Source organism: Bemisia tabaci, chromosome 10 (assembly GCF_918797505.1).
Source record: "Bemisia tabaci chromosome 10, PGI_BMITA_v3".
NCBI lineage: Eukaryota > Metazoa > Arthropoda > Insecta > Hemiptera > Aleyrodidae > Bemisia > Bemisia tabaci.
In genome coordinates, this window is record NC_092802.1 from 28984203 (window position 1) to 29011266 (window position 27064).

The following is a 27064-nucleotide window of genomic DNA, read 5'->3' on the forward strand; positions in this document are numbered from 1 at the left end:
AATTCGGCTATGCTCGATTGCATATACGGCGTTCTTCCCTAGCACGGAAGCATTGATGCTTTAATTTCAACCCTGCTCGATGCCAAGCGCCTCAAATCTGGGTCTCAACAAAAACAATATAATCTCGCGAGCGAAAATCGCACACACGATTCCGGGAAGAGACTAATGATTCCCGAGGATCACCCCCTCCCCCCCGGGGGGGGGGGGGATCCGTCTCACGGTGGCCGGGAAATTAGTCCGTCCATTTGTTTTTGGCTGTCGGAAAAGGCACGAAATTAATAAAGTCCGCTCGTCTCGCCTGGATTTTTGATTTATGGGCCGCCCCCTTCACCCCCCCCCCCCGTCGCTGCCTCCCTTATCTCGCAACTTTTTCCCGCCTCCTCCACCGCGCGATAATTTCACTTTTCAAACACTTGCCAACCCCCCTCCCCCTCTCGCTTTTCCAGGGATGGTCTCCTCGTATATCGCGGAAATCTAGCCTCGAGCCAAGATTTATGCTTTGTCCTTCTCGAGGATGTCGATTCTTGTGGTTTTTATGGGTCTTTACGGATCATTGTTACTTACGGAACCTTAGGTTCAACCGCAACTCCGTCGTGCTAAGGAAAAACGCCGTATGAACCTTCAGGTGTTGCCGCATCTTCTCTCGTAAATCATGAATTTTCGGGAAAATTTGTGAATATGTTTCCTCCAATTTTTCAGATAATTTTGTTGGCAATTTCACCTAAGTTCCTGAAAACTTCAAGGTGAAATATTCACAACTTTCTTGTAAAGAACTAATTTCTGAGAAGAAATTTGGCAAGTCTCGAATGTTCATACGGCGTTTTTCCTTAGCACGGCAGAACTGCTAACACTCCATTAGCGGCTAATATTAATTCTTATTATATGTAGATTACTCTACATTCTAGACTCTAATTGTTAATCCCTCTCTCGTTCAATTTTCTCTTTTTATATATTTACACAATGTTTAATTTCAACTACGTTGTAACATAATGCACATTTTTTTAAAACCTTTATCGGCACGATGAACATTTTTTTTATATGAAGTGAAATTTTTTAAAAAACCGATTTAAATGACTTACTTTAATATTTTACTCCACAATGACCATCTCGGGTCCATCTTCAGGTGACTGAAACGGGTACGAAAATTTGCGTAGCGTATCCGTTCGAGATTCGGCACAGTTTTTCGCAGCAGCTCCATCGCGAACTCAACTTGGCAACAGCTCTCAAAAAAAGTCACCGCGCTACCCGCAATGATAACAGATAGCCAAACATCAGTGGTTATTTATCGAAGGGGGAAAAAATAAAATAAAATCACAGGCCGCCTGCGCTTCATACTTGTTTTTTCGCGGAGTTCGAAGATCATTATTTGTCGAGCTATATTTTATTTTGTCGGTCCTGCCACGAGTGTGCCTTTCTTCTTCGCTGATAAGAAATGATAAACTGGGTCTCAATTTCTACCCAAGATCTATTAATCAGTCTCATGGCTCTTTTGTACATAAAAGGCATTGGTTGATAACGATCCTAATAATTGAAGGCTTTTTATGGAAGAGGAATTCGAAACGACTTCAAATCGAGGCAATTTTGAGCTAAAAGAACTAAGCTTTTCGGAGAATAAGAAGTCAGCTTGGAAGTTGGTTTGCAGAATTCTCAAAGGGAATCAATGTTCATTCATCAATTTCCATTTGATCCTATCTGCGAATTAATTGTATAGATTTAACCTAGCCTCATTGTATTTCGTGTTGCCTAATTTCCTTTTTTACATTCTCGGATACAGCAAATTGGCAACATTGTCTTTTCTCCATTTAAACTTATGGAAATGTATCGATTCTTGGAGGGGCCATGTGCTCCGACGAGAATCGATTATTTAGCATAGGTCTGAATGGAGGAAATCTAGTGTTGCCAAATTGGTAGATCTACCTCTGCTTTTTTCTTTAATTTTGACGTGAATCTGAACAATGTCACACCTCGAAACTGTCTGTAATTATCTCTCAAGTATACAGACTCACAAATTTTCAAAAATGTTACGTAGTGTTCTGTTATAAAAATGAAACGCGGGAAGAAACTAGGCAACGTCTCGTGTAATTAAGCCTATTCTTGTTAAACCCGTCCAATTAATGCTTTGCATTTTGTACTTTAGTGGGCTCCGAAAACCTAAATATGCCATTCGAGACTTGAGAGAATCTTTTCTCAGAAATTTTGTGTTTTTGGGGAGTGTTAGATTCCTTTCATCTCGAATCTGCTCCCTTTAAGGCAGTTACTTGGAAACTGCATTTCTCAAAATATTACTGAACGCGACGTAACAGTTTCGCAAATTCTAACTTAATAGGATTCTTCATCGTTTCCTATGCGAAGGAAAGCATCTCCAAGATTGCAAAATCTACGTGCACTAAATGACAGCCCAATTTCTGCCTGAAATTTCGCTGATTTTTTAACAATAATCCACTGAGAAATCTATGTTTTCCGGGGAGGGGAACGTAATTCCATTTGAAAGTTGCAAAATTGACTCATTAAATTCATTTTTTACGAGAATGTACCGGTGCAAATTTTTCCCAAAATGTTTCGGATTTTTTGCATGAGAGCAGAAGGAATATCTCTGCTAGGAATGCCCACGATTCTCTTGGTAAAAATGCAAAATGCGAGGAGAAATTTGGCAGACTGGAAATGCAGCTGCGTTTTTTCGTCAAGAAAGCGTCGAAATTTGTACAATTTTTAGCGAATAATGTCCAATCGTTTCAGAGTAAAAACAAAAATGTTGTAAAGAAATGTAACAACATTGAAATTTACGTGAAATTATTTACAGAAAGGGCATATTTTGGTTGCAGTATCTCAAAATCTCCTCTAACGTCTCATCCATTATGATTGAAGCAAATGTACGTTACTTTTCGTAACTACTTTTGAATATTCTTTATCATTTTACAGTGCCGAAAACTAGACATTTCAGAAAATCCACCCAATAGTTTCCTCTATAGAAAAAATTTGCACTGGAGACTCTGAAACACCGTAACCAAGAATTGTCCTTCTTGCACCCAACACTTCATTTATGTTCTTCCGTCTGAGGAACGACGTTATGTGCCTAGGAATGCCTCTACAAAAAGGGTTACGCTAGTACCGCAGTAGAAAAGGATAAACATAGAGAGGATTGTCTCATCGATCGATGTACGTAAACCTCAAACACCGCCGTGCCTCTCTCGGAAAAAACTTCGACGTCCCAATGTTATCCCCGCGGAGCTACAATCGAATCTATGACAAAGCACTCGAAAAACAACCGTTCCGGGGAGTGTCGGGGGGGGGGGGGGCGCCCCCTCCTGCGAAACCGGAACGAAGCACAGTGGATCGAGTCAACCAGAGAGGTCGGACATGGAATTTTTGTCTAAATCTGAGATTGTTGGTGTTTGCGCTGAGCGCCCTTTATATTCCCGATTCCGTGATTTGATGGCGGTGGCGCACCGCACAGAAGCACAGCGCAATATGTAACACATATTAGTGCCTACAAGACTAAATGAATACTTCACGCATTGCGTCAAACACAGTGCAGTCAGCGTGAAACGCATAGCGCCTACAAGACTGGATGAATACGTCACGCATTGCGTCAAACACAGTGCAGTCAGCGTGAAATGCATAGCGCCTACAATACTGGATGAATACTTCACGCATTGCGCCAAACACAGTGCGGTCAGCTCGGCGCGGCGGCGCACAGTGGATCGAGTCAATTAGAGAGGTCGGATATGACATTTTTGACTTAAACTGCGAATTTAAATGTTTATTTCGTCACATTTTTTTCGAGGAGTGCTTCCAGAAGCAAATTTCACGAGGAAACCAATGGGACCACTTTTGGAACCTCACCATTTTGTATAAACGGTGTTGTACTGCCGTGCCTAGGAAGAACGGCGTATGAACTTTCGAGAGTTGCCAAGTTTCCTTCGATAAAATGTTTATTTTTGAGGAAAGTTAGGAATATTTTTCCGAGCAAAATTATCTGAACATATTCATAAATTTTCCCGAAAATTTGTGATTAACCTAAGGAAATTTGGCAACGCCTAAAGGTTCATACGGTGGTCTTCCTTAGGACGGCAGTATAAGCGTTCAAAGTTTCCAGATTTCGTCCGACCTCTCCTGTTGACTCGACCCACCGTGCGACGGGCGGAAAAATAGGAAACCGCCGAGCGGAGACGAGGAGATTCGGTGATTGGAAATCGTAGCGTGGCCCGCGGTCTTGGCGCGGCGGCAAACGAGAAAACTTTGCGAATTAACATAAATAATTGCGGGCGCCCGGGAAACTAACGAGCGTGCCGGCATCGGACTCGGTTGCCCGGCCGTAATTTGAGGTTAGGCGGAAAACGGGAAAACGGGAAAGTGGGAAAGTGGGGAACGAGCCCGTCGGAGCGGGTCGCGCCTCAGGAAAACCGGGAACTTTCCGCGCGTCGAAACTGTTTGTTTGTGGAAAGGCGCAAGCACCACGAATTGGGTGAAATTAAGCAGAATCGGCCTAACTTCATCAGCCGTTGCCGTATTTCCTCTTGTGTTTTTTTTTTACAAAAGGAAACTAATGAGAATGGAGATGTTGCATGTGTGAGGAATTTGCGATTTGACTGTTGATTCTTATGTAAAAGTTCGCGAGAAACACGATGGTGCCACTGGTTTTCTCTGAAATCAACTCCCAAGCTCAAAAAAAGCTCTCAAGTTGAGGCCAAAATGGAGGGGATATCCCACGCTATCCTGAGAGTCCACCTCTACATCAAGACAAACTCTCCATGCAAAGATAGGGAGCAAATACATTGACAGGGCTGCCACTTTATTTGGGGACTCCAAAACTGAAAACACGGCAACCCTGCTAATGTATTTGCTCCCTATCTTTGCATGGAGAGTTTGTTTCGATGTAGAGGTGGACTTTCAGGATAGCGTGGGATATTCCCTCCATTTTGGCCTCAACTTGAGAGCTTTTTATGAGCTTGGGAGTTAATTTCAGAGAAAACCAGTGGCACCATCGTGTTTCTTGCGAACTTTTACATAAGAATCGATGGTCAAATCGCAAATTCCTCACACATGCAACATCTCTATTGTAACTTGAGGTCTTGTGAGTATATTCATTATCGGGATATCTACCCTCAGTAAAAACCGGCAAATATCAGGAAATTTGATTTCAACCAAACTTCCCAGTACAAATTTGTAATTGTTTCCGTTTATTTTGTTCCAGGTAATATCATTCACTGGCTATGTTCAAAGAAAAAGAAATTTCATAGCACCTCGAGTTTTAAGCACACTGCAGAGTGGACTTAAATTGCGGCTGATTTTTCCAAAGACACTCAAAACTTTCATGGATGAAAACTTGGTAAATTAAATAATTATTCACGTTTATAGGAAGTTCTTGTAGGTTCCGGAAAATTACATTTTTTCGGTTACAAAGAGTTAAAACTATGCATGACTTGCTGATGTATCTGAACAACTGCAAGAATCCATAATGAAAAAAAGGATCACCCAACCTCTTGTCAAAGAGAGAAGAAATTTCAACAATGGATTTTACACACTGCATCGTTCCATTGCGAATGAGCCCGTCTCCTCCAGAATGCAGTCGTAAATATCTTCCTATCTAATAAAACAAAATGGAGCAAAACAGCAAAAAAAGACAGAGTTCAACACGCTGCACGGTGCATTTCAACTTGATCCCCTCTCCCTTTCATTGCAATTGCAAATCTCTCCCCCTCTACAGTTACAACTAATAAAGCCATCTGTGTAAAAAATAACAGATGTACCATCGGAAATGAATTGCACATACGTCATCGTAACATGCAAGGCTCCGAATTCAAGCACGCTCCCGAAAGCAAACAGAAGTTCGCGATCGGTGCACAGGATTCGATTATTGCACTCCCTGGTAGAAAAAAAAACGAGGTATGATCAATTGAATGTTGCCAAATCTTCTGCAATGAAATACTAGTTTTCTGAAAAACTTGTGATCATCTTCCTTCAAATTTTCGTTAGAGCGTTGTGCGTAATTTAATCTAAATGATCTGAAACTTTAGAGGAAAAATATGCATAACTTTCCGAAAGAAAGACGTATGTGGCCATATCTGTGAAAAGGGACCTTATGTTCCGGGAGAAAATTTTCATTTACTTTTTTCTGAAGCTTAAACCGCGTTTTTCTATAACTTATGAATTTTTGGCTCGAGACTTCGGGTCTCCTATCCCCTTCAATTTTTAAGCTTTCAGTGTCAATTTTGTGCCGAAATGTATTGAAAAAAATTTCAAAAGCTGAAAGGATAATTTTCTACAACCTATAAACTTTTGTTTCGAAACTTTAGGACTCCTATCTCCTTCAATTTTTGAGCTTTCAGAGTCAAGTTTATGTCAAATTTTTCAGAGTTTTTCCCTCCAGACATTTGCAAAATTCAAGGAAATGTTATTCTCGGTTTTAAGGTCTTTTTTTACAGATTCGGTCTAATATTTTAGTAGGTAAAATCTGGCAACATCAAACTTTTCATACGTCGTTTATCCGTATCCCGTAACACGGCAGAACACTGCCGTGCTAAGGAAGAACGCCGTATGAACATTCAAGAGTTGCCAAATTTCCTTTGATGAAATGTTTATTTTTGAGGAAAGTTATGAATATTTTTCCTTTAAATCAGAGTCTTTAGAAGAAATTGCGAACAAAATTACCTGAAAAATTGGGAGAAAAATTTTCATAAGTTTACCATGGAAATTTGCGTTTTATCAAAGGAAATTTGGCAACGCCTGAAGGTTCATACGGCGTTCTTCCGTAGCACGGCAGAACAGCCCTGTCGACAGTCAAAAGGCAATAAATATAAACATCAGTTCTGCGCGAAGAGCTCGAACGAGGAGCGCACAATGTTGCCGAGTCATCCAATCAAATTTGGATATCTAACAAGGATTTAATTGGGGATTTGCTAATTTTTAATCACAATTTGGCAACATTTCAGCGCTAATAAGTGCACACGGGCGATTAACGCCATCCACGCGGGAGAAAATGGAAAAAAACCCGCGGATCCGGAGTCTAATGAAGGCTGTGATTGCGATTGTTTGCGAATCAAACATCTTCGTCGGGCTTTCAGATGCAAATGACCGGCCGCTGCGGAAGCGGGGAGGGGGGGTTGTATTAATGCGCCTTTGATTGCACCTTCCCCTCCGCCGGCGGGGGGGGGGGAGGGAGGGGAGAGGGACAAACGTCACCCTCGTTCGACCCTCGGCAAATATTTGCGCCCGCAATAAACGCGACGGTATACGAGCGGGATGTGCACCGGGCGGGCCGGGCCGGGCCGTCGACCCGGAAACGTATGCTACGGTTTCCGAATTGGGAAGTTTCGGGCCCGTAACGCGGTGACGCACTGGGGGACGTTTGAGGGATTGTTCGGCCAAATGAGGCTTGATCACGACTAGAGTCCCTTTATACTGAGAGTCAAGACAATGTGAATCCATTTCTGATTGGTTCTAGAGTCCCTTTATACTGAGAGTCAAGATAATTCGGCTCATAAAGTCACAAATGGGAATAAAGATTACAGAAATTGAATGTTTTTTGTAATCTTTGATCGGCCCATTTTCAAATTCCTTTCTCCGTTCTCTCTCTCATTCCGTTTGTTCCTTGCCGAACCCGTGATTCCCTGGTCCATTCCAGATTATAATCTTTGCAATCGGTGAAAATGTAATCTTTATTCCCGTTTGTGACACTGTGAAGGCCTAAAATACGGGAACCAATCAGAAATGGATTCACATTGTCTTGACTCTCAGTATGAAGAGACTCTAGAATGGACCAGGGAATTACGGGTTCGGCAAGGAACAAACGGAATGAGAGAAGGAACGGAGGAAGGAATTTGAGAATGGGCCGATCTGAGGTTACGAAAAACGTTCAATTTGTGTAATCTTTATTCCCGTTTGTGACTCCATGAGGGGGTGTTGTCTTGACTCTCAGTAAAAGGGACTCTAATCACGACCTGTGGAGGAAGGCTCAGACGATTGTACTACATTTTCCGTCGAGGTATTACTATTTTTAACTCGAATCCTCGGCACGAGAAACAAATAGTACATATGTTGTTTCTTAAATGAGCCAGGATTATCAGTTCCACGTCCTAACATGAAATTCAATTTGGTTGCATTTTGCAATATGGAACTACAGCAACTAGTTCAGTTTATAAACGACGTATTCACCGCTACTTTACCTGTACACCGACTGTTTTTACGAATGGGCTAGGAATAGTAGTTTCCAATTGCAAAATGCAGTCCAATTGTACTTCATTGCCTTTGGATTATATTTTTCTACAAGATACTACTATTTCCGGCTCTCCTTAGAAACAAAGTATGTGTCATCAGTCTCCCTTGAATCAGTCCTAGGTGTTTTCACGGATTAGCCAAAAATAGTCATTATACTAGTAAAATAGTTATATAATAGTTATAAATACGTAGTTCATCTAAAAGAAAAAATGGACACACTAGAAAAAGGTGATTCGAATCTACCGCCAAGAAAATATTCTCCTGAGTCAAAAATAAAATCGCTTAACTCAAGCAGGTCTTTTACGGAACAATTGATTGTTTTTTCTCGATCCCATAAGAAGTTTCTCCGTGCTGGAATCGATTCACTTTTTCCCCCCATTAGTGTACCCGAATAAAGCAACACTGGAGAGTTTGACTCAGCAAGCTATAGACAAAAAAGCAAGATATAGGCAAAATTGAGTTTGAAAGGAAACAATCACTGAAAAAAAAATCTCGGTGTATTTACTAAGAAAAGGGTAAAATCACCAAGAATTCAGGGTTCTATTTGATCCCAGTTTTTTCTTGGTAAAATTATCATTTATGGAATTGGTAATTTTACCGAGAAATCTCGGTAGAATTATTAAACTTTCTCGGTAATTATACTGGACCTTGGTAAAAACGCCAATACTTTTATCGACGGTGGTAGAATTACCGAGATAAAATGGCAAAGTTACCGGGAATTGATTACCAATAAAAGTGGTATTCTTACCTGAAAAAAAACAGTAAAATTACCGGTTTTTAGATAAGCTTACCAGTCTGTCTTGGTAAAATTACCAATAATTGGTAAAAAAAAAAGTCAGATGGTAAAGGTACCAACGGACCTTGGTAAAAACGCCGAGAATTTTTTTTCGGTGCAGCAAGCCATAGACAAAAAAGCAAAATATAGGCAAAATTGAGTTTGAAAGGAAACATTTAAGAGAAAATCCGAGCAAGGAACAGACACGTCCTCTCGTGCGGAGAGTTTAGGGGTTGCAATGACTCAGCCTCGTGACGAATCGACCATATTTGTCGCGCCAAAACGGCCGTAAAAGTCGAACGTCGAGGGTCGCAACTCGGAACTCACCCCCTCGCTACACCGGGCGGAGGCCGAAATGAAGTCGCGAGATACCTCTTCCGGGCCCGCGATCCCCGAGCGTGACAAGCTAAGATAATGAGTGTGACAGATTTCGCACGAGTTTAATAAAACCACCCTTATTACGAAAGTCAAGCTCCGCGGCGCTCCACCCCCCATCTCGGGGGGCCCCAGGAGGCCGAGCCGAGCCGGGAAGGGTTGAAATTAGTTAAATTCTGATGTCGGCCATAAATTACAAAGAAGTTTATTAGATTAGAAAGAGCCCTCGCCCGCCACCCCGCCGCCCCTACGCTCGGTCGAAAGTTACGTTTTGCATTTTTTTCGCGTAGGGGTTGTTTTTTCTCCCGGATTCCGTGACCTCTCACTCGAGGGCCGTACCCCCAGCTGAGTGGCGTTAACGAGATATTGGCCGATAGTGGATCGGGGGTGGAGGCGCTAAGTTCACCGAGGGGAGATAAGGCGTGCGCTATTGCCGGATTGCTGAAATAAATGAGTTTCAAACACGCTAAATGCGAAGTTTTTTGCGAAACGCGGAGGCAAGGGGCGTATCTGCACGTTGCAATTGAGGGCGGTGTTGGAAGATTTGGCAATTGAATTTCGGGGGGGAGGGGGGGTGTGCTTTGTATTTCCGTCGCGATAAGGTCACGACCGGTGAGCGATGCCCTCCCTTTTCCTGTCGACACTCTGGGATCGAGGGTTTGGCGCCCCCTCCCCCTGCGCGGCGAGGATTGTCGGGCTTTTAATTGTTTTTCTGTCACACCGTTAATTTATTTCTGCGTTTTGGGCAGTGCGTTTAAGGAGGCTGTCAGCGAGCTGATAACGTCATGGAGAACCGTTTGAACTGTGAAGCAGCCGCAAGTTCGTTCGCGCGAGATCTTTTCGGGTAGTTTCTGTGATATCGCTTGAAGGTTATGTTTGCCTCATGTTTCCCTTTCGGTAGCCCAGCATATTTGGTCATTTTACCGAAGAGAAGGATGTCGTTCAGGAAACGAAGAGTTGATAGAGCAGTCTGCAAATAAGGGCAAAGTTTGGCACAGGTTCGTCCATGACGTTGAAAAGACGAAACTTGCACACTTCAAAGCTTTCGTTAATATCTCTCCACGCTGACGCGATTAAAAGGCGTTAACACACAGTGCAAGCACTAAAAATCTAGTGAAAAACTGTAAAAAATCACATCCACTGAGAGAACTAACCTCGAATACAAATGCGTCGACAACCAAAACAAAGAGCCGCCATTTTTGGGTCCCAAGCCCACCATGGGGGCCAGTGGGCCGATTATTGAAATTGATAGACAGAGCTATAGACAACGGAGACAAAAGAGATATGGAGAGATCCTATTGGTGGAATCGGGTGGTTGCAATGGACAAAGGAGGTAGGTAATAGACTAACTAACGGCAACTCACGAGAGACCCAACAGTTAGTCTATCATTTTCTCCCTTTGTCCATAGGAACCACTCATTTCAACCTATAGGATCGCTCCATATTCCCTATGTCCTCTTTGTCCATAGTTTTGTCCACCAATTTCAATAATCTGTCCGCAGTGGCCATACTCTCTTAATATAGGTACTCTAGTCTCTGTAACATCTTGTTGGGTTCAACCCGATGCCCGTGTGAAATTTCTCGGCGAAGTCGAACCGGACGGAAAGATGCGAATGAGTTACCGCGCCGACAGGGACAGGGACAGAGACAGGTTTCCGGGGGCGGCTCCCGAAGCGAGGGGATCCCTGGATCCAGGCCGCGGTCGCGAGCAGGGATGAAAAGTCGACGCTGGATCCCACTTCAAAGGAGGAGGGGACCACTTAAAATATCCTCGCTCCTACGAAGTAACGGCGTTTCTCGATTCCATCGTGAGCCCTGGAAAGCATAGATTTATATTCGAATCAGGGCTCAAGTGAAAAAAGGGATACGCCCTTACGTCAAAGGAGCGAGGACTTAAAATATGCCCGGCGGCAGGAGACAACCCCCGACTCAATATTGCTCCCCTTTCATCTCGGCGAGTCGGGATTTACAAACATGTCTCACAATTTATCAACAAGACCACTGAAATATGGGACACATGTGACTCCCACTCCGTCGTCTTCGGGGAGAACAGCGTATCGGCCTTCAGATGTTGCCAAATTTCGTTTCGTTCAACATGAATTTCCTACAAAACTTGGAAACATTTTCCTTCCGATTTTACGGAGGATTTAATTCGCAATTTATTCTAAAATATCTGAAAATTTCGACCAAAAATCATTCATGCTTTTTCAAAAAAAATAAGTATTTTATCGTGGGAAATTTGGCAACATTCAAAGGTGCATATCGTATGCACGGTAGCACTTTTTTCCACTGCTTCTGAGCCTCTTTGAAGCGGTGGGTATCAAAACCCAACAAGTTCCCTCTTCGATAAACCCTGAGTTCCGTAAGATTATATTTATTCTGGGGCTCATCGAATTACAGCATGTTTGATTTTATAGCCAACCGATTCCTTTGTGCTTCTTGTAAGTAGCTACTTGAAACCTATTAACAGATGTAAGTGAATGACTGAAATATCGGGTCCATATTCGGGCATCCTGACCTGAAGCTTAAAAGGGTCTGCCGCCGCTTTTGGCTCCTCCAACCCTTCAAAATGAGAAGTGTGAGAAAGGAGATCTTCCTTTGGAGATGATATCGACTTCAGAGTTTGAGTTAAAACACTCTTCCTTTAATAGGAAGGCATTGATTGTATCGATTTTTTTATAATCGTCAGCTCTCTGACTCCCTTCTTGAAAATGAAATTATTTCGTTATCCCGGCTTTTTTCAAATTTTATCAGTCTTGTTGGTTTCCGATTTTTTTTTTTTTTTATGACTTCGCGTTTTGCAATGGACAAGCCCTTGGAAGAAGACAAATTTTATCATATTTTCAAACCGACTTAGGTAGGTGACAGAAACAATAATTTTTAGGGACCTCGTACTGCTACACTCCCTTGGTTGCAAATGTCACTCTTGGAAGTTAAAGCATCAATCATCATTAGATGAAAATATGCGTTATCTCCAAACTTAACTTACATTGCTTCGATTGTTAGCAAAAGTGGAGTCTCTGAATTGGATTGCATTTTGCAAAAAGGAACCACTAGCATTGCAATGTTGTTAAGATTATGCAACTTCTTTTGTCCTGGAGGGAAAACCCGATTATCCACTAATAGTTTCTATTTTACTCGCTAAAAACTGGAAATTTAAGACAAAAATTACCATCTAAATTTCATAGTTTTTCACGATTTCCGCAATTTCATTGCAACGGATGAAGTTGCACAATCTTAGCATCATTGCAATGCTAGTGGTTCCTTTTTGCAAAATGCAATCCAATTATAATTACCATCTCCCGGAATGGCAATAGTCAACGAGCGAAAGTCAATGAGTGTCGTAAGTGAACAGTGTAAGTTTAGGAAAACAACATCATAATAATTTCCTTCTCGAAAATGGGGGGGGGGGGGGAAGGCGGACGGTCCTCGAAAGAAACTCAACCCTAACAATCTTTCCGTGTTTTTCTTTCCTTTCGGGAGGGGGGGGGGGGGGTTGAACAAATTCATCTAATCGCGATTTCCTGGTCGCATAAAATAAAATAACCGAAGAATTTTGACAACGATCGATGAAGCACAGTTCCTCTCCACTGAACCCGATCCAAATCCACCCGCGTGGAGGACGTTTGCCAGGTTGTGCGCTTAAATATGGATTTTTCACATGGTTCCAAATGGAGAAAATTACTGATTTTCATCACGAGCGTACTACAACGCCGGGGACCAGACCAGAAATCTTCGGAAGTCCCAACTTTTTCCCCCCGAACTTGGGGGACACGGGAGTGTATCCTGGGGTTAAAGATGAAGTGCCGGGTCGGTGGAACGGGTCCAGATTTGTTTCGGAAAGTTTGAAGTTGAGTTACTCGAGTCGGGCGCAACCTGTGCCAAGGATGAGCAACCCGTTGATGAACTGTACAACGCGGAAGGGACGGAGAGAATGTCGGGGTAGGCCCCGAGGAAGAGCGAGAGGGCGATACGGGATGAGGGTTGGAGTCGGGCGGGGCGGTGTTGATGACATCTGCAGTGACCTCACACCCCCGATGTTAATATTTACTCACCGTTGCCAGATTTGGAAAAAAATTGACTGTAAGTAAGAGAAATTTTTTGTGAATTGTTTTTTTTTTTTTTTTTTTTTGGTGTAAATGAATTTTCAGTTTGTGAAATTTTCTCTTTACATTGAGTAATTAAGTTGGGCAAAATGTAGCCTAAGGGTTGTTTTCATAGTCGTTCCTTGAACAGCTCTAGTAGGTTTCACATGGTTTACATCGTGATTAAGAAAGGTTTAACAGGGTTTATACCGTCAGTAAATACCAGGGAATATCAAAAAATTGGATAGTATCAGGAAAATAACAGGAAAATCGGACATGAGTCATGAAACTCAAGCAATTTTCAAAAACTTGATTAATTTCATTAAATGTGTTCATTTTTTAAATCAAATACGAGTGTCAATTCATTCGCGCAACAAATCGGAAATTTTCATCTAAAATTCCAGGAAAATATTAGGAAAATCCGTAATTAAATTTTAGTAGACACACTGTATAAGGAAAATAGCGTCCTAAAAAGGACACTTTTTGCCAGCCCCCAGTAAAATTCAGCAGCATACTTTGATACTGGATCCTTGCAATGGATTACATTGCGTGCTTTACAAACAGCAGATCGTAACGATTGTAATAATACGCCTTTTTAGATAACGGCTGCCGTTTTGGGTCCTTAAAGCTCATGACCTAACCTCAAAATTATGGAAATGTCCATCCTCTCACTGTACGGATACTCTAGTTAAGACCTTCTCTAGTGGCTCATAACACCGATCCGATGCATTTCTATGAATAGCCTCAATGGATGCAATCCCGAATTTTCTAATGAATATTTTTGTATGAGTTGGTAACACTGCATCCACCCCCGTCCGCCCTTAGCCCGGCTCTTTCCATTTGTATCTTGGTCCCCGGCCAAAAATATAAAGTGTACCATTTCTGAAAATTAATTCTGCTCCCTACTAAGTTTTACTTTATTACTCAGCTCAGCTTTCCTGCACCCTTCTCGCCGTTTAGCCGGCTTTTCCATTGGCCATCCTCGGATTGTCATCCCCCACGAACACCCCATAACTTCGGCTCTTCTGGCATCGCTGTCCATTCAAAAGTTTATGGAGAGTCGTCAGTGATGCCGTATCCTCGAATGCCGTTTCGTCGAGTACGTTCCACTGATCGGTCCGTTTTGCACTCGAGGATCTGAACTGAAGGCCAAATGAACTGAATAATGTTATGGCTTTCGAAAAAAATCGACTGCTCACCTCATAACGCTCGGAAATTAAGGAGCTTTCCGGAAAAAGGGCACATAGCAAAAAATTGCGTTTGAGAGAAATGCATTTTAAGTTTTGATTATTACTCTATGGCCACTGACAGTGACTTTCGTTCGAAATCGGGAGTCCAAACTGCAATGAAACGCACCATCAGTGGCCAGAAATGAATGATGGAAACTTAAAATGCATTTTTCTCAAACGCTATTTTTTTTGCTATGTGCCCTTTTTCCGGAAAGTTCCTCAATTGAGCTTTGTGGACTTTACCGCGCTAATTTGCTGAAATTACTAATTTTATGTCCTCACATTTAAAATAAGTCAATTCAATTTGCTCCTATAGATTGAGTCTATTGAGATATCGGCTTAGAAGCAATCAAATGAATTGGACTACATTTTTCGATCTGGAACTATACAATTTCTGGTTTTAATGAGAAACAACGTAAGAACCATTAGTTTTCGTATGCAAAAAAGTGTTTTTAAAAATTAGCCAGATATTGTAGTTCTGAATTGCAAAATGTAGTCCAATGAAAGGTCAACCATAGTAATTCTAAAGGAAATTAGGGTCATTTCGTTACCCCCCCTCACCGAAAGAACGCGATTATATTGTAATGTTGCCAAATTTTCCCTCGCAAGTTACATTTTATCAGGAGGATCTTGATCGTTTTTATCTGAAAATTGCATAGATTTTTACTCTGATTTCATGGGGAATTAGATCAATTTTAAAAAAATGCACAGAGAACAGTTCTTTTCATTCATGCCCGGAAAAATGAATTAATGGCACAATCTAGCACCCGCATACTTTCACTGCAGCCCTCCATCACCATTGCGAACATTCCGAACTGAACTATTTCATCAGTTGTCAACACTCGATATTATCGCGATGATATTTAAGAGAAGCCGGCCATGCATCGATGACATTTGTGGTGTTCTAGAGCGTAATTAATCTTTGTCCATCGCAACGTTGGAATTTGGCATTTGATCCAATTATTCCGTTCAACTTATCTTTAATGAAGGATCGAACAATCATCAAAAACAAGATGCATTTCTGTCTGGAGTGTTGATACCTCTCCTTTCCATCAATCAGTGACGATATGTGATCGATTATCGATATTTCCCCTTTCAAAACTATGTTAAAGAATCGATTATTAACCAGTTCGTTGCGAACACCCTGTTTATCGATCCTTTTCCATAGGTTTAAATGGCAGATCAATCGATTCACTCTGATGCAAAAAGCACGCCACGCACTTTGCCGTGCTAAGCAAGAACGCCGTATGAACATTCAAGGGTTGCCAAATTTCCTTCGATAAAATGTTCAATTTTAAGGCAAGTCATGAATATTTCTCCTCGAAATTTTCAAGAACTTTAGGTTAAATTGCGGACAAAATTGTCTGAAAAATTGGAAAAAAAATATTCATATGTGTACCAGGAAATTCATGTCCTATTAAAATTTGGAAACGGAAATTGGCAACGCCCGAAGGTTTATACGACATTCTTTCTTAGCACGGAAGCACTGATGTCCAGGGTGTTGATACCTCTATCCTCTCGATCAATGTCTCTCGAATTACACGGAAATGTTTTCAAGGACATCAGCGATGCTTTTCATCCCCATCTTCATCGATTTCACCCCCGTTTGCAGCCCTGACCTCGAGCACCCGGGGGATTCGCTCTTCAAAATGATGGATTCCTCCCTGCGCAGGGAGAAAAAACTGGCGTCTACCTGTCGCCACTGGAGCATCCCATCCATCAAAAAAGTCGAGGAGGGAAAAAAAATCAGTTCCACTGCATACCATTCGTCAGCCTTCCTCGCCATCATCCCTCAAATATGTCCAACAGGTGATCACGGTCTCGGACATTCAATCGGTCTCTTCATCCCTTTGAACGCGCGTATGGAGATAGGGGTGGTTCTTTTAATATTCTGAGGAGGAACGCCATCTGATCATTCGGAAGTTGCGGAATATATCAAGAAAGTACGAATTTTCTGCAAAATTATATTATACATTCCCTTCAAATCTTAATGGAGTCTCATTTACAATCGACAGCAGTCTCTTATCTAAAGATTTCAAGGAAAAAATTCACAATTCATCGTTTTATTTGACAAGGGAACGTAACACCATTCACAGGATGAAAAATTTACGGGAAAAAATCATTCAGCTCTCTACAAGCATATACGATCGTGCAATTCATGTTTGCAATTTGGATGATTCTCACGTATAATCAGGTATATATAAAATCGGCCATAAACGCTTAGCATATCCCCTCCATTTTGGCCTCGACTTGAGCGCTTTTTTGAGCTTGGAAGTTGATATCAGAGAAAACCAGTGGCACCATCGTGTTTCTCGCGAACTTTGATATAAGAATCAAGGGTCAAATCGCAAATCCCTCACACATGCAACATCTCCATTGTGCAGAAAACTCCGCGCGTATCAGCAGAAATATGGCAACGCCTGGATTCTGATACGGCGTTTTGCCCTACCACCACAGTGTGTCACCCGAATAAAAATCGCACCCGCATCCAATGAATAGACCCCGGGCCTATTTTGCATCAAAGGCCAATAAATAGGGCAGTTCATGAAAAAAAGCGCTCATGACAACCGCTAATGTCGCTGATGGATCACCCTTTTCGAGGGGCTACTGACGGGTATAAATAGGCGAGCCCCTAGGGATGCCGGTTCGCGCGGGAGGGGGGGGGGGGTGGTTGTGGCCCTGCGGAAACAAGGCTTCCTCGGCCTGTTTGCTTTAATTAAGGCTAATTAATAGGCATCTCCTCTTGCCCAAGATATTAGCCACGGTACTCGGGCCTGTCCCTCATATCTCACGGTTTTTATGGGCCGAATAGGCTTCTGTCCGCGCGCACGAGAGACTGCGCATAGTTGCCTTCCAGCGCCATTTCTATTTTTTAAGGGTATAGGTGGCAAAATATTTTAATCTGGAGACTTAAGAGGATGAATAACTTCAAAATAATCTCCGAGTGATGACAGTCAAAGAAAACTTGAAAAGGTCAAGGAATTTTAAGAACTTGGAAATACGAGAACAATTCCGGAAATTTTTTTCGTTCAGAAAGAAGACCCACCGTTAGATTCTTCTCCTCTCTTAAAGTAGTCCACAGATGTTGAAGAGAAAGAAAAAAAATATTTTTCACATCATCTAAAACTCCCCCACGTTATCATTGCATCGTCATCTCCTCTTGTCAGTCGATATTTTTATTTTCGCCTGAAGCCCGAAGAAACTTTTAAGGATACTTTCGATAAGAAGATGTAAAAGTCTTGCAAAACAGCTGAGATCGTGAAGTTCAATGTAAAATCTTGTGAAAACCTAATTTTTTATGGCCAAATATTTTTCGCAGACAAATGGTGGAAAGCCCAGCGCGCAGCAAGGCTTTTGGATCGATCTGTGGTGTATGAAGAGCAAAATCGCAACATTTTAGAAACACTGCAAGTTTCATACTTCATACGCCCTTTCCCTAACATTATTTTACCCCAAGATGAGTCTTTTGTTTCTTCATCCTAGAAACTGTCTACTGACGTACATGTCGCTCAGCTCTTCTGTGGTAGAACATGGCAACGCTTTAAAAGCTGGTAGTTTGCAATGACTTAACGAAGGAGGGGGCTCTTCGGCGGCCGTCTGTTTATTAGCTGTCATTTTAGGGCTACCGAGGGGGGCTCGTAATTAAAACTCAACCTCGACAATTTGAATGCTTCGGCAAGACCGAGCGCTGTCAGCGCGTGGCTGCTCTTGGAGCCTCGTTGCCAGCACCTCGTCTATCATTTGTCCTTCCCCCTTGCAATTTTCTCCAAGCGAGATTCTTGATTTTTTGCTCGCTCTCTAGGAGGTAAGATCTAACAAACCACAAAAACTCTCAAACAGAGTTACAGGGGTGCAGAAATGTTCTCGACCTGCCCGGCCATACGTGAATATGAGAAGGCTCAGAAAACAGTGTTTCAAATAGCCGGCAAAATCGGTTTGTTTTGGGGGGGGGGGGGGGCAAAACTGCGACAAAAATCACGGACTCTCCGTGTAATTGCGGTAAAAATCGTGTGTTTTTCACTAAATCGCGACAATTAATTCGTACGGAGCCATAAAATAATTATCTTTAGGAAGTTCCAAGGAAAAGGGGGTTTTTAAAACAGGAAAGCTAATAACTCTCCGTATCCCTGCAGTAGTATCGCTCCATTTTCCCTTTGTTTTCTTTTTCTATCGCTTTGTCTATCAATGTCAATAATCAGCCCTCTACTTTCTTTGTCTATCACTTTGTCTATCAATTCCAATAACCAGCCCTCTGCTTTCTTTGTCGTACCGAGTCTAATTTTTGAGGTTTATCTTTTTATTTCAAGAATAATTAGCCCTCTAGCATTTAGAAATGTCGCAGGGGAAGGGGGTTTTTAAAATGAAAAGGCTAAGAGCTTTCTGCATCCCCACAGTATAGTGTCCCTCCATTTCCTCCTTTTATTCTTCGTCTATAGGTTTGCCTATCAATTTCAATAATCAGCCCTCTACTTTCTCTGTCTATCGCTTTGTCTATAGATTTCAATAACCAGTCCAATTTTCACCAGTCTAATTTTGAGGTTTGTCTTTTTATTTCAATAATAACTAGCCCTAAGGCTAACCTCAAAATTGAGCTCTAGCATTTAGGAATGTCGCAGGGGAAGGGGGTTTTTAAAATGAAAAGGCTGAGAACTTTCTGCATCCCCGCAGTATAGTGTCGCTCCATTTCCCCCTTCTATTCTCTGTCTATTTCCATAATCGGCCCGCTACTTTCTCTGTCTATCGCTCTGTCTGTCAATTTCAATAACCAGCCCTCTACTTTCCTCGTCGTACACAGTCAAATTTCTCTCAGACGTATCGGCATCACCGCGCTTCGGTGCTTTGTTTTTTTTTATCACTAATGGAGTGTTTTAATCCCGGGAATCCTAGACCAAATCCGAAGTTTTAATTACACCTGGAAGGAAAGCTCGTTCGGGTTCCCGAAAGCGGGGCGCGCTTTCGGAGGTCGTTAAATTAAAGATCGCGGGCTACTACGGCGGGTGCGCAGTGCGCGCGCTTCCGAAGCCCAAAACAGTCGTAAACCGGCTTTATGCTCTCGTAAGTCGTAACTATACTGATTCTCGTCCGGAAGCACTCTTCCGCGCGTCCTTCCGGAAAAATGATTCAAACTTTCATAAGCCGTTCCGGTTGTAATTAATTCTCGCGCAGCTGGTGCAAAGTTGGAAAGAACGGAGATCTAACTATCGTCCATTAATTCATCTTCAATTTTTGAATGTGGTAGAGGCTAGACATTATGAAGCATAAGAAATCTATCTGCATTGGAATTCGTCAGTGGGTTTTCAGGCAGTGTGTGTTCAAACCGGAAAATATCAAGAACTTCGATGCTATCAGGAAAAATCAGGAATACATAAGGGAAATCGGTCATGGATCAGGAAATTATGAATGCCTCCAGCATTCTTTTGACATTTACTTCAGTACATTAAATAAGTCGCTTTTTAAATCAATCGTTTATTTGCGCTATAATCAGGAAATCCCGTCTAAAATACCAGGAAAGTTCCAAATTAAAGTTCCTGATTCAAAGTTGGAGGATAGAAGTCCTTCTTTTCCTTCAGTTTTCCTTCCAGTTAAAAATTTAGAAATTGTATAGCAATAAAGGCGATTCAAGATTTCCCACATCCGTAATAGACCGTATTCGATAACGGTTCGATGTATCGTTTAGTTCAAAACAATAGCACATAACCTCAAACCAAACTCTAAGGATTTAAGTTGGAAAAGCTGAAAATGAGAAATTTCCTGACAATTTCACTTTGCATTGGCATTTGGTACTCAAAAGAATAAAAAATCTGTTACAAAAGACCCGTTCTCTCAGATTTCTGAATTTACTTTTGAGGCAATGTGTATGTTTTGAACCAATCGATATCGATACAATCTCACCCGTTTGATGTATCGAATACGATCTATATTTTATCAAAACCCGAAGAATTTGAGCATAGGTTCCATGCGCTTTGGTCCAGCCGAAATGACGCTGGAGTCAACGCGAATCGGCACCCCCTCCCCCTCCCTCCGAGGGGGCGACAACCCTGTTTCGAGAGGCTGCAGCTCTAAATTTAATTTTTCGCCTGAGTTCATCCAATTACTCGCGCCATTCTTCGTGCTCCGTCGATATTCGACCGGGCCCGCCAGCCGCCACTCGACCCGCGTCACATTTTAATTTGCGTACAACCCCGAAAGCCGAGGAATCGAAAACCGCCGATCCGCCCGATGTTTCCGCGGGGAGTTACGTGGTCTCGTTCCAGGGAGGTGGGAGACGACCCTCTCCGTCGACTTCGCACTTTCGCCTCGAGAGGGCGCGCGCGGCGCGAGGCGCTTTTGTCAGCGGAAACTCATCCGTGAGTAATGTGCGTGGAAATGGGAACCTGGCGGGAAAATTCCGAGGTGGGGAAGAAAAAGGGAGGGAAATTTGGGGAAAACTGGTGAAAGGTGAAAAAAAAAAAAAACAATTATAGTTAATACCATACTGATTAAAAAAAAAAAACTCCGGTTGTAGAAGCCGTACTTACGCACTGGAAAAAAAACACATTGGATCTAGAGTCGAGACTCTTAAAAACATCGACAAGAAAAAATACTCTTGACTCATTCGAATTTTTGCTTAAATCAAGAAGCAAGCCTCTTAATTGGAGCGGATTTCCTTTTGATTTAAGCAAAAATCTGATTGAATCAAGAGTATTTTTTCTTTTCAATGTTTTCAAGAGTCTGGACTCTAGATCCGATGTGTTTTTTTTCCAGTGTTCGCCAAAAGTCATGATCAGTTCACCGCTAACCTCCCACACCACGAAGCAAATGTTTAGTGACTCTTGTTTAAGACTTTACGATTTTCGATCGGTTGACATCGCCCATCAGAAGTATTATCCGCGATCCGATCCGATTAGGCCAGAATCAGTGGCGTGGCGTGCTTTGCGATGTATCGATTGATCTGCCATGTAAATAGCCTTTAGAAAAGGATCGATAAGAGGGTGTTCGCACCGCCACCTTAATAGTCGATTCTTTCCCATAGCTTCAAATGGGGAAAAATCGATAATCGATCATTTACGCCTCGCCACTGACCGGAGTCGGATATACACGTTGCTGTCGGAGAATCAGGAGGGGCGCCGGGGGGGGGGGGGGTGCCCCGCGGAAAATCGCGACACATCCAGGCCGCTGATAAAGCTCCATCTCGATACGCCACCCCCTACCCCCTCCGACACGGCTCCGACTGCTAAAGAGGGGAGGGGGTGAAATATGAACGAGGCAATTGTCACAAAAACCAATTTCGAAGACAAAAGACTGCTCCTCCCCCGCCCGCCCGCCCCACAATCATCGGGAATGACGACTCAGGTTGCCAGCGACGGAATAATTCAGCATTCCAGACACGGCACCGAAAATATTAATGATATCCCGACGCGTATTCCACTATTCCCATTAATGCATCCCATCCACCCTGCCGTTGCCGAATTTTGCGGAAATCCGTCCTGTTTTGTGACCCTGAGGGTCGTACTCACAGTCGTCCCTTTAACATTCCTTTCCCTCAGGGAGGCCTCTTTTATTTTTAATTGAAGCAAGGCATTACCAGATAGGGTACTACATTACTACAATTACTGGCTCATTGATAAAAACACCTATGTACCCAGGGTAACTAATGACTTAGGTTGTTTCTGAAACGAGCCAGAAATTGTAGCTCCTACTTGCAAATGTGCGGTCCATAAAGAAGACAATTTTTACGAACCTGGTGTAAAATTCCACAGTATGACTTTAGAGGTGAATGTTCACAAGAGAAATAAAAGTATCTCTACGAAAATGAAAGAATCTGAAAGTCCAAAATTCTATGATTCTGGCGAATTTTAAAAGAGATACGGTTCCATACCCTGAAATTTTCAAAATTCGTAAAATTTTCCTGTACGTATTTAACTTTTTAAAACGTTTCTTCAAGGAAATTTTAGTAGATAACAATCTGAATTTAAAAATTAGAAATTTTTACTTTAAAATGTAACTTTAATTTTATAGAGGCAGATCATTGCATTATCTTACAGCAAGAATTCATCTGCAAAGATGTACTGTTGAATTTATTGGTTTTTTTTTAGGATATATCCTGTTAATGACCTACTCATGACATCCCTCAGTCACAATATAAACCAAGAAAATCCTCCCTAAGGAAAGGAGCTGTTTCAGGGAGAACTATGAAAACGACAAATTCGGCAACACGGTTCGATGGCATGTCTGGTCGGGGTAATGTGGGGGAGATGGGTCGCTACCGTATTCACGATGAGTCGCGCGGTTTGGCGAAAAGCGTGGGAAATCGATCCACGGTCGATCGTAGAATCGTTATCGAATGAACTTAATCGATAGACCCCTATGTTGGGAATCCTATCGATTACGATTCAGAAATCGACGCGCGATTCCATCTTTTCCGGGCGCTGTATCGAAAATCGATAGCTCGAAGGGGTCATGGGATGCAAACCATGGTATCTAAGAAATTCTATCGAGCGATGTATCGATTAACGGTTCAGAAATCGACTCGCGGTTCTATCTTTTCTGGGCGTTGTATCGAAGATCGATAGCTCGAACGGGTCGGGGGATACAAACCATGTTATCTTTGAAATTCTATCGATCGATTACGATTCAGAAATCGAGTCGTAGGTCTATCTTTCCCCTGCGTTGATACAAACCATGTTCTCTTTGCAATTCTATCGATCGATTACGATACAGAAATCGACCCGCGGTTCTATCTTTTCTGGGCGTTGTATCGAAGATCGATAGCTCGAACAGGTCGGGGGATGCAAACCATGTTATCGGGCCGGGTCGGTTATCTGGATCCTTTGAGCTCGGCGTCAAAGTCTGCTGCGCCAAAAGCGGAACTCGATTGCAGGGTCGTTGACAGGCACAACGTGTAAACTCCGCGGAAACCGCGACGAGCTAGGATGCTGTTCCTGTCGGGGTTTAACAGCATCCAGCGGTCCCTTGTCACTACCTCAACTGAGTGTCCGGTGAGGGTTGTTTTCTCACGTTTATCAGCCAGTCTTCCTGCAGTTACGGGCTGTAGTTTCAATGAATCTTCGGATTTCACTAGGAACAACCACATATTGCGGATTCCTGAATTTCTGCAAAGTTTAATGATAATTCGCAATTTTCGGATTCAACATTTTTTAATTCAAAATCTTTTTATCGACTGTAGGGGAGGCATTGGAGCAGGCTACCTTATATTTCCGGGCTAGAAGTTCTTGCACTGGAAAAAAAACACATTGGATTTAGAGTTCAGACTCTTGAAAACATCGACAAGAAAAAATACCCTTGATTCAATCTGATTTAAGCTTAAATCAAGAACCCAGCTTCCTAATTTGAGCGGATTTCCTTTTGATTTAAGCCTAAATCTGATTGAATCAAGAGTATTTTTTCTTGGCAATGTTTTCAAGAATCTGGACTCTAGATCCAATGTGTTTTTTTTTCCAGTGTAAAAAATCAGGGTAATTCTAGTAAAACTAGGTAATTTTGTGTTTTTCGCGTAGCCTTACTAGAAGTTTTTCTTCTTACTAAAAAACTCCAGTGTTTTTAACAACAGGAAATTAAACTTTTAACATGTTTCTTAAAAATAATCTTTGCACAAAAAAATTATGCTTAGAAAAAAAAAGTCATGTTAAAGTTAGGGAATTTTATGTTACAATCCCTGAAAAGTCAGGAAATTTTGAAATCCCCAAAAATCTTGTTACCCCACTTAGTGCTTTTCATTTTCCATTGATTTAAATCGAGGAAACCATGTGTTACCAACTTGCAAAGATCTTAACCTCGCCAGAAAGGCGTTCCCAATTTCCTGGCGTTGGTGTCTTGCCAAAATCCCGGGGCCTTTCCCTTTCTTCCTCTTCGCCTTTCCGATGAGAAAAAAGCTCCAGGAACGGTCAGTGCAGTAGGAACATAACCATCAATCCGGGATACATCGGAAGGGGGGGAGGGGTTCGCGACGGGTCAGTCTCAGTTGCCAAATTGCCCTGGGATCGTGAAAAAATTCCGTCGAGCACGTAGCGCTGCTCTACCGTGCTAAGGAAGAACGCCGTACGAACATTCAGGAGTTGCCAAATTTCCTTTGATAAAATGTCTATTTTTCTAGGAAAGTTATGAATATTTTTCCTTTAAATTTTCAGAATCTTTAGGTAAACTTACGAACTACATTATCTGAAAAATTGGGAGGAAAATATTCATAAATTTATCAGGAAATTCGCGTTGCATCGAAGGAAATTTGGCAACGCCTGAAGGTTTATACGGCGTGGTTCCCTAGCACGGCAGTGCTGCACTGCTGCACTGCTGCAGTCCATATGAAACCAGGCGCGAAGCTGAAGCGGGCCAAATTTCAAGTCAAAATCAACGATTTCGAAATTCTCTCCCGTAGCGGCAGGAATGGGAACTGTTCCTACTGTCTGGCAGCCTCGAGGGCAGTGTTGGGAGGTTTCTCTTAAAAATAATATTTTTATTCGCGTTTGTGGGAGACGGGAAAGGATTCTGCGGAAATTACAGCTGTACAGCGTTGAGTCTACAAACCAATACAGCCACAGGCTAGGCAATGAAACCGGCTCACAGTGAGTTGGAAGGATTGCTTTCCCGGACGGCTTAAAGAATCTTTAACCTCACTCGGATCTGAGACCGATTTTGATGGATGGACCAATATGGGCTTTGATAACCTCGCCCTGTAGGTCCCTTATAGATGCTGGTTTTTCACCCGTCGAAATTCTCGACCTTGACCGATAAAACTCGAATCTTCCAATCGCATGGTGTCTATACAAGTCCGGAATTTCCGGAAAGTCTGGATATAGTACTGATTTTTTGAGGACAGTCCGGAAGTACTGAAAAAGTGCGGAATCTCGCGAGAAGGTCCGGAATGTTTGTCATTTTGTCGCAATTCGAGCGAGAAGTTCAAATTTTTGAAAATTTTCGAATTTCGTCGAGTGGAGGTACTGAAAAAGTACGGAATCTCTCTTGTGAGTAGGTACTGAATTTTTTGGGAATGGACTGGAAAAGTGCTGTAAAAGCACTGATTTTCGGCCAGCCTGTTTCAGCAGACACCCTGAATCGCTTTGCGAACACTGGAAAATAAAAACACATTGGATCTAGAGTCCAGACTCTTGAAAACATTGACAAGAAAAAAAACTCTTGATTCAATCAGATTTTTGCTCAAATCAAAAGGAAATCCGCTCAAATTAAGAGGCTTGGTTCTTGATTTAAGCTGAAATCTGATTGAATCAAGAGTATTTTTTCTTGTCGATGTTTTTAAGAGTCTGGACGCTAGATCCAGTGTGTTTTTTTTTCCAGTGAAGGAAAAAAAAACTCGTCGCCCCACAGTGCGCTAAGCGTGGCCAGAATCGAACCCGGGCTATGATATACGACAAGCTCTCAGCGCTGACATGTTATTCTCCCGGATCCAGGATTCTCCATTACCCATTCTGCCCGAGTATCCCGTGGAAGCTATTGCACTGCAAACAGCACTCCTGTTTCGTCCAGACCAGCCATCAAACCCCAAGTTCCGCGTGTTCTGCCTTGTTTCCTCCCATTATCAGCGTTTAGAACTCGCATTAACATCCTCAAAAACGTTTTAGATCAGAAGGAAAGGAGGAAACAACGAAATCAAAGCGGATTATTTCCTTTTCATGGGTATTTTTCATACATCGGTCACCAGGGTACCTTGATAGAGACAGTACCATTATTTTTATCATTTTAGTGCAGGGAAAGTCTTTGGATTCCTCGTAAAAGACATCAGACAATTTTTCCCAATCTATGACCTCTCTCATCCCTCATGACAGATCCCCCTCCCCTCTCTCCCCCTTTAAGAGGGTTTGTCAGGCAAATTTAGATCCACCTCCTCCCTTAAAAGCTAAAGTCATTCGTGTAGGGCACCTTTCCAAAAGAGGCATTTTTCATTTTGCGGAAAGAGGGATATTATCGGCATGCATCTAAAATGAAACCCTGGAATTAGAGAATACGTAGTTTTTCTCTTCACTTGAGTCAAAAGCTGGTTCAAGAGAAGCAGCAATGCAAAATTCTTAGCGAGTATGCAGGTATTATAATTCTAATATATGTAAAATTCCCAACGATTTTGAACCAAAAGAAGCTTTAAACTTAAGATGCAGCATCAGATCAGTGACTTATCACATCTTACAGTTTTAGTTTACAAGGAGTCCTTTGTCAATGTTTCCAAAAACGGGGCAAAAGAGTCATTTTTGGGTGAAGGACTGATTAGCTCCACCATACTATTATGCTGAGGAACAACGCCGTATGAACATTCGAGAGCTCCCAAATTTCCTCTGATAAAATGTCTATTTTTGAAGAGAGTTACGAATGTTTTTCATTAAAATTTTTAGACACAGATCAAATTACGACAAAATCATCCGAGAAAAGAAAAGAAACAT

At 42.2% G+C, this 27064-nt stretch overlaps 1 protein-coding gene across 3 annotated transcripts in view; it reads left to right on the forward strand.

Annotated features, from left to right (window-relative positions):
- pxb (putative Hedgehog signaling attenuator pxb) overlaps positions 1-27064 on the forward strand; it is a 245056-nt gene that overhangs the window by 179821 nt on the left and 38171 nt on the right. Inside the window, exon 2 of one of the 3 annotated variants that reach the window (XM_072305082.1) lies at positions 5195-5329. The exons of the other annotated variants lie outside the window; for them this stretch is intronic. The gene's annotated coding sequence lies outside the window, so the exon portion shown is untranslated. The remainder of the gene's footprint in view (positions 1-5194; positions 5330-27064) is intronic. 3 annotated transcript variants of the gene reach the window in all.